A 14,486-nucleotide genomic window follows, 5' to 3' on the forward strand; every position below is an offset into this window, starting at 1 on the left:
GTTTGGCGTATAATTACATAAGCTGCGGTCTTGTTTCATCTTGCTGAACTATAAAAAGAGATGTGTAAGAAAAATAACATCTTTCTCTCATCTCATTGATTAATTATTGAGGCATCAACGAAATAATCTAGTTCTATTCATTCTTAACATCGTATGATGTATTAATAATCGATCGGGTTTGCTTCATTATTTATTATTTCATCAAAAACGGGTGAAAATTGCGGTTTTAGATCCAAAAAAAAAGAACTCTTTTTTTCTATTGACTGTTGCAGTGGTGGGCAACCGTTGTGATGCGGGTTACTAGTGTGGTGTGGCATACTAATGTGGCATGACGTACTAGTGTGGCGTGACATACTAGTGTGCCGTAGTATTCTAGTTTGCTGTGGCATCCTGGTGTGGCACGGCATCCTAGTGTGCCATGGCATCCTAGTGTTCCGTGGCATCATAGTGTGATGTGGCATCCTTATGTGACGTGGCATACTAGTGTGACGTGACATATAGGTGTGACGTGGCCTACAAGTGTGCCCTATACCTTGAAATGCCATGAACAATTTGCCATGTGCACCTTCCATCCAAGCTTCCACTAAGTTGTGCCACCAAAAAACACAAGGTTGCGCACCACTGAACCATTCAATACATCCATGGCATTATTTTCATCCTTTTGTTTGGACACATTGTTGTTGTTTGATGATTCCTTTTGTTCTGTATTTCTCTCTTAACTCATGAATGTGTCTTATACACAACTTTCAGTATCTGTGGACCACATACTGCTCTTGATTATTGTTATTATTGTAAAAAAAATAGAAAAATATATAATAGATAAGTAGATACAGTAAATTGTGATATAGAGACGTTGCAGTCAGTAGAAAATATATATTTTGGTGCATTTTACACCTTTGTGGACTTTCAAGTGCCATTAAAAATTGTATAAAAATTATTTTAAAGGTGGGACTTCATTGAGGGTTTATTGCAGATTTTTTTTTTTTGGCTTTTATTTGCGGATTGTACTTCAAAAATTAAAGCTGCATGAAAACTACATCATGAAATAAATTTGCCTCTTTAAGACGTTTTGAGAATCAAGCCATTGTGTAACTGCGATAGAAGGAAAGAAGGGCAGTGGAGATGGTTTTGTGGTATAAGGCTTGTTGTTTTCAATGTTTTTAAGTTCTAAGGCTGCTTTTTTGGGTCATGAGCTGTTCTTGCTTTTTATTTAAGCATTATTTAAGACTCTGAGGTGGTTCGAATCCCACTTTGAACTGAAGATTGCAGGCAATGAACATGCGTAATAAATTCAGAAATCGCTGAAATGGCTGAACATCCGGTCCAATGCTGACTTGACTCTGACCTAATATCGAATTTAATCGAATCTGGCAAAGAGGCCAGATTAACACTGACTTGAAGCTAAAATCATACTGGCTTGAGTTTAAAGTCACACTTGCTTGAGGTAAGAGTCAACCTGGTTTGGAACTAGAATCAGACTGGCCTGGACCTACAGTCACATTGACTTGGGACTAGAAACATATTGACTTGCAGATAGAGTCACAATGATCTGAGGGTAAAGTCGTACTGGTCCAAAGCTCGAGTTACAGTGCCGGGTCCAGATTTTCACCCTTTTCTTTACACCGTTCCCCTTCCGGACTTACATTACATATGTTCACATTTTTACCTGCACAATGATATTGCAACGTTTTAAATCAACGCCCATCAACAAATCAACCGTGATTCATGACATGTTACCTGAAGTTAGCTTTATTACTGGCTACTGCTTGTCAATTCCAAAAAGTGCCTTTGGTCTATTTCTTTCGTTACGATAAAATAGAAATTTCTTCAAATTAGCATGCCCGAGTGGACAAAAATAAGTTTTAACTAGGTAATGACTGCTTTGAAAGGGTTTTTGTCCATTTGGGATGGAATTTGGGATTGGACAGATTTGTTGTTAAGAGATAATACAGCAACCATTCCGTGAAGACCCTCCAAGATCCTCTCCACACAATTAAAAATCAAAATCCATTCACATTAAACCTCAATCCAAGGTAAAATCAACTAAAAGCCGTAAAGAAGTCATCAACAATTCAATATATCATAATTTCATCGACCGGTTCCAATTAATGAAGATTTTTTTTCCTATAACACCGTATAAAACACTCACTTTCTTTTGAAGGGTTCTGATATGCCTGACAAATAAATGCTGTATATATGCTTTTTCTATATAAAAGGATGTGGGTTAATTGCATCGAAATTATTTTCTTATTTCTTATTTTTTCCCATAATTACTTCAACACTTCGGCCGGTTTTTATACATATATATCCAGCATATAAAGTCGTCACACTAATGAGCATTCATAAATGTCCAATGCAGAATGGATAGAAATGTGTTACAATAGTTGATGTATTTAAAAATCATTAGTTAAAGATTAGACTTGAATTTGGAACGAGATTCTTTATTGTTGTTGTTCCTTCTTGCTGTTTTCTTTTCTTTCACAAGCCATGGCACAAGAAATGAATGAAAAAAAGAAAGAAATATTAATTACTTTAATCTTTAACATTACTGTAAACATCCTCCTAATCGTCACCATTAGTATGCTACCTATACCTTCCCATAGTTCTACGTCTAATGCGCCAAATTCCATCTCCTTTTTGGAGTAAATCGAGTAGAAAAAAGCAAGTTTGCAACAAGTCTTTTGTTTTCATGTCCAATAATCGTATTTTAATGTTTGTCACCACAAACACACACATAAATACTGAGAAAGGGAAAAAGGCGACTCGTCCATGCTGCTGCTGTTGCTGTTGCTCTTAAAAAGAACCCTAAAATAATATTTTTGTTGGATTATAGTTAAGAAAACCAAAACAAGGACTGCATTGAGCTTTATTGATTTCCGGATTATTATACATATGCCAATGCCTTAATTTTTTTTTTGCTATGGCTATGTCAGGCAAAAACTATCCATTGATACATTTTAGAACTAAAAATCCCATAATTCGGGGGACAACATGCAATATTTTTCGCATTAGTTGCTTCTCCTTCATTCTCTGTTGATTTATAATTTTATTTATATTATTGTTAAGGATTAAAATGGATTAAGTCTAATGTGAATGAATGTTGAGGACGGAGAGACTGAAATGAATGAATGAAATAAATATTTTCAAGGCTGTTTCACTTTCAATGGGGATAATTTTGCTATGTGATGACAATAATATGGTTGAATGGGTTGTGTAGTGTGCAGAACTTTGTTAAGAATTTAATTTATTTAGTGTTAGATCAACAGATTTTTGTGATTATAAAAAGACGATGGAATTAAACGGCTTTTTGAAATTTGAATTTTGAATTGAATGAGAATAATTGATTTAAAGTGGAAATATCGTCATTTGGCAGTGATTGTGCAGTTTTAAAGCTTTAATGCTGATGTTTGATTGGTGCTATATCTTGGTTCAGCTATTTAGGAAGCTGATGCGTTTAAAAGTTGTTAATTGTATTTAACGGTTTTTTGAGATTTAAATTTTTGTAGGGTTCTTTGATATTCAAATTTTTGTACAATTTTAAAATTCAAATTTTTGCCGGTTTTTTAAAATTTATAATGGTTTTTCAAAATTTCAATTTTTGAACGGCACTTTAAAATTCTAATTTTTAACGGCCTTTTGAGATTAAAAATTTTGTGCAGTTCATTAAAATTCAAATTTTTGATAATTCTTTAAAATTCAAGTTTTTGATAATTTTTTTGGAATTTAAATTTTTAACGGCTTTTTAAAATTTAAACTTTTAACATATTTTTAAATTATTACCAGTTTTTTTAAAATTCGAAATTTTACGAATTTTTGGATTTTAAAATTTTTATCGATTTTTTTAAAATTCAAATTTTTTTTTTTGAAATCCAAATTTTTGACTGTTTTGATATTTTAAAATTATTTTTTAAAATGCCATCCTTATTCAATGTTTATGCACTTCTAAATGCGTCATTGCCGAAGTTTGGTACCTTTCTACTGTTTGTCCAACCCCTTAGCAAGCTATACCATCAAAAAATCATTAAAATTTCACAAATCGAGCTCACAATCCTCAAAAACTGTCTCATTAATACATTTCATTTCATTTTCTGCACATATCTCTTTCACCTACCCACTCACACTTCAATATCTCAATTTTATAGAATTGAAAATTTACTTTGCCCATAAGCAATAAAGTCTTAAATCAAATGTGAATTGATCTCAATCAAAATTCATTAATTGCCTTTAATTACACAACGTATATATGTGCAATTTTAAATTCGAGAATCGATTGTGACTGATTAGAGGGTTGCGTTCTTTATTAATTGAGCAATTAAACTACTGGATATCCATATGTGAAAATTGCGATTACAATGGAATCAGTTATTGTGCGAATTAGAAATCTTTTGAGTCATTCCGGCAAAAAAATGCTTATTTTGGCGGTGCTTTCATATCTGAGACCAATCGATCCTGTTGATGCTTAATTTAAAATATCACACAGACACAGCTACACAGCAAGTTAATCTTTTTTCATATATCCAGATATTATGTATAAAATGAAGGCATTGAATGATAATGGATGATAATTATATGATCAAAAAGAGTCAGTAATCTTTAACAGAACCACAAGTTGCGTTCCTTTTTTTATTCACTTTACCATCTCCACATCATTCTCATTTTCATATCCATATTACTGACATCTCAATCATCTGATGGGATTTAAATACTTAAAAGACATTACGAAACTATAAAATAATAATTTTTTTTAGACTCTATCCAACTGTTTGATTAATGTAGAATCAGTCACTTTATGATTGTTGTCTGTTATGTGTGCACACATGTGATATACACCATGTTACAGTGGTGTTTATTAAGATAATTTTGTCGAAATGCGATAAGTAAAATGTGTGGAAATGTATTAAAGATTATTTAGGATTGGCATGTTCACCATTGGGCATTTTTTGGATGACTTATTTTCGATGGTTTTCTTATGAAATCTTACAAATTATCTAGAAATTGTACGGTTTTTGCCTGTCACGGGCACCTTTTTGGCAACTCTGATTTGGGGGGATGGAAATGGCAAAAAATTATGATTTTGGAGTCTCATATTGGATAATATTGTATGAATTCTAGTATTTTGTGCAAAAATGATAGAGGATATGATGTGATTATTTTTAGTACGTAAATTTTTAAGGATTCGAACCCAAACTTTGGCATTTTAAAGTTTATATTTAGTAATTCTTATAACGTTTCTTTATGTTAAATTGACTAAATTTAGTTATTATTTATTCACTTACTTCTTCCTGTACGACAGGTTGGATTCCTAGTTTTTTCTTGTCGTTATTAGGACTTCATTCCAAAAATCACTTAAAAAATTGAGCAAAACATATAAGAATATCATAAGTCGGTTAATCGTTCGGATTAGAAAGCTATTCAAGCCTTAGATATTCAAGATCAGTGAAATCCAAAGCTTTCGAGTCTCGAACCCATGTCCGTTTGGTCGTCATCACAATAATTAGGTATCGAAGTCCGGAATCATTCCGCCACCGAGCCATCTTGACTCACAAAATAACAATGTTAAATAAAAACAGCAACTTTAACAGAAGACTGCATTTATGCAATTACTACTTAGTGCATAACTACCCATTTTACATCCAAATCCTTAAATTATTAAACGACATACAATAGCCATCCATCCATAAAATTTAATTTAACGATCACAAACATTTAATATGATCCAATTTTTCAATAAGTGTAAAAACCGTCCAAGAGCAGCTATAAAACTGCTGCAAAAAAATAAAAAATCATCAATTCATCATAAAATTAAACAATGCATAAGTATTAACAAAAAAATATCTCATTCTCGTTCCATTCTTCCTTACCATATTCATTACTCATTACTTTAAGTTATATGCGCGCATAAATTTAACGACGATAATCTTTTTTTTGTGTATTAAGTAAAAGAATTCTTGTAGCCATTTAAAAGTCATTTCTTTAATAAACTTTGTTGTTAGCGGCAACAGCAAGCGATGAACATTAAAATAAAAATATGAAATGTGTGGCGTTCGGTCGAAGAAATTTCCGTTTTTTTTCTATTTAGCAGAGGTAGACAACCTTTGGCTCGCGGGACATGACACACTGGTATGTTACGACACATTAGTATGACACGATACACTAGTATGTCTCGACGCACTAGTATGTTACATCACACTAATATGTCACATCACACTAGTATGTTACGACACATTAGTATGACACGATACACTAGTATGTCACGGCACACTAGAATGTCATGGTACACAGGTTGCCCAAAACTGATCTAAATGAACAAGCGTAGTTCTCAGCTTTGCTCAAGTAAACGCAAATGATATTTGTAATAAAGTGACAAATTATTGTTAACTGAATCATTTACGTACTCATTTGTGTCGAGTTGATCCGACTTTTAAGATAACCTAATTGATTTCGAATGAGCAAAGCAAAGACTCAAGTCAGTGAACATATGAAATTTGTCAAAGGAAATGAAATTTTTTTTATTTCTATTTCACTCACATAATTGACGTACGTATTCACTAACCCTTCTGCCTGTCTCATATGTGCTTGATGGGATATATTTTTTTCTTGTGTAACATTTCACAAATGCATTACTTGTTTCAATTTTGACACAAAGTGTTCCTCAATATTTTTTCATATTTTTTTCTCGTCTATATTTAAAATATCATCATCCTCTACATTTCAAAATGAAGCCGATCATCTCTATGACATGTGAATATATATATTTTTAGTAAGTCAAATAAGACTTTTTAGCTATGCTGAACTGCCAATAATTGGAGGTTCGACATTTCATGCTTAAGATCCGTTTAAGCTATAATTAGACGTGTTCTCAAAAAAGTTCCGGTGGTGCTATTAAAATGAAATTATTTTTTATTTTTTCAGGAGATTATGAAGTGTGACGCATGTTTAGGATCTGTATTGGATTATGAGTAGCAAATAGTTTACATTCAAAGAGAAAATATGTTAAAATCTCAATTATTCAATCCATAGACCCCCAAATTAATTAGAAATTTTATCATAAACTCAACAATTCTATCCATAGACTCCCATTTGAATAGGAAAATATATTAAAAACTCAAAATTTCAATCCAAAGACCTCTATTGAATAGGAAATTTTTAACATAAACTTAATTATTGAATCCATAGACCCCCAATTTAATGACAAAATCTGTTAAAAACTTAACAATCCAATCCATGGATCCCCATTACATAAGAAAATTTATCGAAAACTCAATTATTTGATCCACAAACCTCTTTTAAGTAGATAATCTATCAAAAACTCAACGATTCAATCCATAGACCCCCCAATTTAATGAGAAAATCTATCAGAAATTTAATAATTCAATCCATAGACCCACATTTAATAACAAAATTCACTAAAAACTCAAAATGTCAATCCATAGACCCCAATTAATAACAAAATCTATCAAAACCTCAATTATTCTATCCATAGACCCCCATCCAATCCCCTTTATCTACCTAAAATTTTTGCCATTTCTCAGCTCAAATTCCCAGTCAATATCCGCAACGACAATATTATTCCTAAAACAAGTTCTATTCAATTTACTCAAATAAATTTATTGCTCTCTTCAAGTGCCTGTGTCAATTGTTTTGAATTGCTTTATAGATAAAGCTATTACCATATTGTGCAGTACAAAAATTCTATTTATTATTGACTTTAATACAAAAGAGAAGTTCTTCAGGTTCCTGAAAATTTGTCCAAAAAAAAAAAAGTACTTTATTCAATTTTTTCGTATGCCTATATGCCTATAGGCAATGATGATGGAAAAATATTTTCATTTCTTTTCATATTGCCTTCTTGAGGGAATATCATTCAACCCCTCTTGCCATATACTGCCTCATACAAATTCACAAGTGCCACTCGTTGTACATTAAAACCACTTTAATATTATAAAAACAATGAGAATGTTGATGAAAATAAAACGCGAAATGATGATGATGATGATGATGATGATGATGACTATGGAAGAAATCAAATAGAACAGAGAGTGTTGGCCTCTTGAGGTCTCCCTTCTCACACTGAATCGTTATTAGCTTGCTAGTTTTTTAAGAAATGGATAAAATAAATAAATAAACATAGATATAGTCATAATCATCATGAGAAAATTATTAGATGGCGCCAATAGGGATATAACTGTGGTGATAATAGCGTGACCTTGTCAAAAAAAATTAATTACATGACCGAGACGTCGACATCTCTTAGTTTTTTTTGCTATCAGATTTATTACCTTTTACTCATTCACATATAATAATACTTTAAGTGCAGTGTTGGGCAATCTTTTGTTGTTTGCGGCACACCTTGGTAGTGAGGTTACAAAATTGGCATATGGCATTGGCAAAAACCGTACAATTTCTTGATGATTTGTATGATTTTCTTATAAAACCAAACAAATTACCAAAAATTGTAAGGTTTTTGCCTGTGACGGGTGCCTTATAAAACCATACAAATTACCAAGAAATTGTACGGTTTTCCTGTTTTTCCCCTTATAAAACCATACAAATTACCAAAAAATGTACGGTTTTTGTCTACGACAGGTGCTTGGTTTGCAAATTTGTTGATGAGCCTCGACCGAAACCGTACAAAATGTACGGTTCATAACATTTCAAGGCATTTTTGGGGACATACTTGTGTACCGCAACACACAGGTTGCCTAACAACTTCCTTTAAGGAATTGATTGCAATACAGCCAAGATACTCAATCATGTTTCCAATGTCTGGACAGATTCTCCACTTAAAACATCTCAATATGTATGTATGTTTTTACTTCAAGTATTTTCGACATGATGACTTGCATCTAATGGAAAGCGTGCTGCTAAGAAATGTTTATTAGCTTGTTAACTCTTTATTTCTCTCTCTTTTTCTTACTTTCCTTAATACTTATTACAAACATTTCTGATTTCTCAATTGATTCGGGGAAAAATATTTTATTTTTACTTCCAACAGCAACATCATCATCGATTCAGATGCTTAAAAAATCAATAAAATCATGATTTTTAAATATTCTTTGGGTACGATGTTATTTGGTTGGATAGATTTTAACGGTTAATTTTTTGAAATTGTTGGAATTTTAATGAGGAAGCCTCGGGCATCGATGACCGAACAAACTGGAAGCATGCTTGTGAGCATATATGGCATTTTGCCATCAGCCGAGTAACCCTCGATAAGTCAATGATAGAAGCATGTGACTGGAAATCGAAGGTCGTGGGTTCGAATCCCAAAGAAAACTATCTATTCCAAATCCCACAAAATCAAAGGCTACTTCGGAATCAGCTATTGACACCTCTTTCCTATATATAGAACTTTATGAGTATGTCACATCCCAAATGTACATTAGAACTAGACATCAACAAGATAATTAACTTGCCATTCCCTAGATCAACGTACTTATTAATCCACTTGGGTATCTTATCCTGTAAAATTATTAAGTGATCTCCACAACACACAATTCCCATTCCTTATTATTTAAAACCATATAAATAAATTAATTTGTTCATTTTTTTTTATTTCCATCGTGCCTACATATATGAGCAGTTGGCATAAACATGGAAATATGATTAATATGAAAATTGCATGAATGGGTAAATGGAATAGAGCATAGAACTAGGGACATACACACACTTTATTCTTTTGTTGGTTTATTTTATTAATTTATACGTTCCATTTCATAATATTTATCCAAAAAACAAAAAAAGAATCGCAGAGACAAATGAAAATAGCAAGTGTGGTTGAATATATACACAAGAATTAATGACCATATTAGAATCCTTCAAATTCTCGCCTAGCGATAATTATAATTTTTCCAACATCAACCTTTGTTCTCGACTATTGTTCTCAATCTGATATTTATTACTATACATAGATTTTGACAATTTGTGTGAGATTGATATGATTAATTATGTGTTAATTATTACTGAATTCGATTATGATTGTTTTGGATGTAATTTGAGTAATTTATGCTTGTGGGCTTACGACGTTGATTGTGTTTAGTTGTGGACAAGTTGTGGATAATATTTGGGGTGGATTATTGGAACTGTGTTAATGGAAGTGATTTGTAATGGCTAATATTGCTGAATATTTCAAGCTAAAGTGGATGTTAAGAACTTAAAGATTCAAAGCAGGTCGTAGCTGTAAATACGTCAGCATAGCGGGGCCCTAGCTAACACATTGTTCTATTCAGGATGATGATTCAATTCTAAGAATCTGTTATATGCATATTTACTGACTTACTTCGCTGATGGTACAAATCTCATCTGTGATTGATGTCCTGTCTCAGTTGGCTTCTTAAACTAGCTATATCACTGACTGCTCTTTGTCAATTGCCAGTACCCAATGCTTTACTGTGTTATACGCAAAAGCTAATGATAGTTTAATAAGTGTCCTATGAACACTCCTATGGCAAACCTCTCAAGCTAGAACTCGTACTAAAACATAGAGCCTCAGTTGCTGTCTCTAGGCAATCCAAGACCTTGCTCTTAAGAACAGAGCTAGCAAAGAACTTGATCTCAAGAGCACAGCAAGTTGATAGCGACACTCGGGTGCATGCTCAACTAGTATATTTAAGTAGAGTATACTCTCGAAAACATGCTCTTTTACCTGTTAGGGAGTGGGATTTGAAACCACTGCTTTGATTGACATTTCTGCCTGTAGCCTACAAATGAAGGCTGTGAGTCGCGTTTCTTGAAAATATAATTTGAAAAAAAAAAAACAAGTGACAAAAATTTCTCCTGCCGAGTCTCGAACCCACGACCGCAGGATCGCTGAATCGGTGTGAAATAATATGAAATTCCAAAGAACGAAACCACTACGCCACCAAGCCATTATAACTCACAAACAACAATTTAACATTCTGCTTTAATGCCTTTTTTTGCATAAATATTCCCATCTAATTCATCTCATCCCGCATTGATCAAGTCTCGCAACAACAAAAAAATAAATTCTCATGAAACCTATCTGCCTCTCCAGTCTATGTTCTAAAACTTCACAAAAAATCAAATCATTTAGTGAATAAATCACATTTGGCAAATATATTAAATTTCTAATAAATTATTAATATTTTTTTTACGGAACAATTAATTCATTAAAGTGATTATTTAATAAAGGTATAGGTTGATATCAAGTTACAAAGATTTTTGCCACTGTGTCACAATGTGTCTAACTCCATCTCTCTCACACATTCTCTTTAATTCTATTCTCGTATCCATCATGTATGTTGATGGCGCACACCTCCCATAAAAGATATATAACTTTTTGTGGCTATAACGTGATGCGGTTTTAGTCTGCCACTGTTTTTAAATATTAACATAGAAAAATATCAATGTCACATGTGATTATTTCATACATGATTTGATGCATAATGACCAGAAAAATCGTTATGATGTATTCTCAAGCTGTGCCTATTATACTTCGTGGAAATTTTTGCGTTTGATACTGCTTAGAAAATTAACTTTTTTTTTTTTAATGCAATACCTTAAGTATATATGCAATATATGATGTCTGGATGTGAAATTGAAGCGTGTAATTGAAATCTGATATAGGTCGTGTGTGTCTAGATGTGTGCGTATTAAATTTATCTCTTCACTCTATTTATTTATTCATGAATTATTTAATAAACAAAAAGAGAAAATTTTTTAATATTTTAAATAATTATTCAGATGTAAAATTATTAACTCCTTCGTTTATTGAGATATTAAGAAGTAGATGAAACAGTTTTTTAGATGATATTTTGGGAAGTGAGTTGATATGGTTGGACAGTTTGGGTATGGACAGCAAATGGACAGTTGTTGTAGTTATAAGATGAGTCTATAGCTATTAGATGAGCTTTAGACTCTTAGAAGTGCATTTATTTATTAGAAGAGCCTTTAGCAAGTAGAAGAGCCTTTATTTGCTGTAATTTTGGAAATCTACTGCTGCGTACGTGCATTCTACGACTGACAATAGTTAAGAGAGTAAGGATTCGTTTGATAACTGCATCCAAACTTAGAACTACTGTTTATAGTAACTCAATTGATCAACTGATTTAGAGTGATCAACGCCTAGTTAAAGCCTAGTTCCAACGGTCCACTCTGGTAAGATACCCTTCTTGATGCCGAGTATCAAACTCATTGTTAGTGAGAACTGCATGACTCTGAGTTAATACTGTATTTGGTATAATCCGGCTTCATTCCAGAGTCACGTCAGCTCGTTGTCATATTTTAAATCAATTAACAATTAATTTATGTAATTCTGGCTAGCCAAAAAGAACCTAACCTCACTTTCTTTGCTGATCACCATAGCATCCCAACGTCTCGTCATGCGTCTTAACAATCTCAACTCATGACAAATTCTCACTTCAAGTTTTTTGTGTTAGCAGTTTTGATTGCCATGTCACATATTAAAAAGCAATAAAAAAAGGGAACGTTCTGAACGACGAAGAAGAGATATAAAAAAAAATTAAGAGATATTGGTATCGATTACTTGTCTCAATATGTTCATATCAAATGAAAATTGATATAATATTATATGATGTAGACAAGAGTAGAGATTTTTTTATTCCTCATACACATTAATAATATGAAGGTTAATTGAAAACTCTTTTCTTTCTTGAATTGTTAAACTGGTTTTATTTTTGTGTTAATATTAAATTAAAAATGCGCGAAATGAGAGTATATTCATGTAACAGTTGTTGTATATGAACATTCATGTTTGATTTCAACAGTAGCTATCTTTTTGCATAACCAACTCGCGATATATGTACAGTCAGTTTAAAAAAAATCAATTTTCACGTATGCGTGTGTATTCAATTAAGAGATCGAATTTCAATTGCCCCTCTCGAATGCCTGGATGGAAAAATAAAAAAAAAAAATCAGGTGGTAGACGGTCAATCATCATCGCAATCTGTCTACATATGTATATTTAATAATAATGATGATGATCTCAATCATTTAAGCTTCGATTTCGACTCTGAAAAATTGCTTGCCTTTTAATAATGAAAAAAAGAATTTTTTGAAGCATTTTTGAAGAAAATTGTGCTTAAAATTACAATTTGATCGAATGTCTGACTGGAAAATTGGATAAAACGTGAATTCTCAGCAATTAGACATCCTAGAGAGCTCTGGTTTGAAGCATTAGCTCTGTGCCATCTTTTTAATTACTTTTTGCATAGTTTTATGACTTAAAATCAACGTTAAATGCTTTAAATAATTATTTTTATGTTAAATATGCAATTTGTTTACAAAATTCTTCGAAAGCTTTCCCCTCGTCAAAGGTTTGAATCTTTTTTGAACGTTAAATTTCAAAATAATTTTGACCTTTGAAAAATTTGACCGTTTTTTCCCAAATTTTTTAGTTCATTGTCAAAAGAATTTTTGCAATGATTAATTTGAATTTTCGAGAGTCGTTAAAAGTTTGAATTCCAAAAAATCGTTAGTTTGTCATTCAATTATTTGATCTTATTTGCTTAACACGCTGGCCGTGCACATCAACTGTGAGCCATAAAGCTGGTTCTATCGCTGACTTTCATCTGTCAATTATCAATTACTGTTCACTGGGTCTAACTCAAAAATGCGCTTAAGTCACTCAATCAACACCAAAACTCTTTATTTAACATTTTACATTCTTCAAATTAACACCACAGAAAATAATAATAGTATAATTTTGATTATAATCGGAATTTATGGAATGTTATTCTATGTCTGAATAGTAATTATATATGTAACAACAAAAAGAAGTTAGTAAGCATTTCGAGTCATTATTCGGAACCACGATGATGATGGGGCTCGATTTTTTTTTTGGTTAAAAAAATTCCATAAATACTTCCTGTGTATTATTCAAAATCAGTTAGCTGTATAGGCGAAAAAAATGCGTGAATTAAAAAAAAAATATTTCGTTACAATTCTTATGATAGGTGTTTATGGAATAGGATAATTATGATCATAAATCCGACATATATATTTTTTATATTCAACAACTATTTAAAGTGGATTATTACTGAACGAAATTAAAGTGTGTATAGCATCAGCAGATATTAATAGGTGTTTTTAGTGAGATTTTTTTTGGGTATTTTAAGTTATTTTTAGATAATTTTTGGAAATATTTTCATCTAATATTCTAAGATTTTTGATTATAATTGGGTAAATAAGGCATAGTAACAATGACTGGTTAAGAGATTTAGATGAAAATATTCATGAGTCATAGGAATTAAGTTGTGATCCATTACAAATCATTATTTGAAAAAATATAATGACTCAATTCCGTTTTATTTAAAAAAAAATTATTGAATGGTTTGTCATGTAATTACTTCATGTATGAATGGTCTCGAGGTTGTATCAAGAGGGTATGCAAAGAGTCTGCAAGAGGGTATGCAAGAGGGTATGCAAGAGGGTATGCAAAGAGTACTCAAGAGGGTACTCAAGAAGGTCCTGTTATTTTATTCCATTTTATTTAGGAATTTATTGTA

At 32.0% G+C, this 14,486-nt stretch overlaps 2 protein-coding genes across 3 annotated transcripts in view; both read left to right on the top strand.

The window, feature by feature from the left end:
- Nucleotides 1-14,486, top strand: part of jef (major facilitator superfamily domain-containing protein 6 jef) — a 92,223-nt gene that overhangs the window by 25,026 nt on the left and 52,711 nt on the right. The gene's annotated exons all lie outside the window — the stretch shown is intronic.
- The window catches only part of Optix (optix), a 43,901-nt gene that overhangs the window by 4,515 nt on the left and 24,900 nt on the right, over nucleotides 1-14,486 (top strand). The gene's annotated exons all lie outside the window — the stretch shown is intronic.

Source organism: Chironomus tepperi, unplaced genomic scaffold (genome assembly GCF_022539635.2).
Source record: "Chironomus tepperi strain 1889 unplaced genomic scaffold, CSIRO-AGI_Ctep_v1 contig_465, whole genome shotgun sequence".
Classification (NCBI taxonomy): Eukaryota; Metazoa; Arthropoda; class Insecta; order Diptera; family Chironomidae; genus Chironomus; species Chironomus tepperi.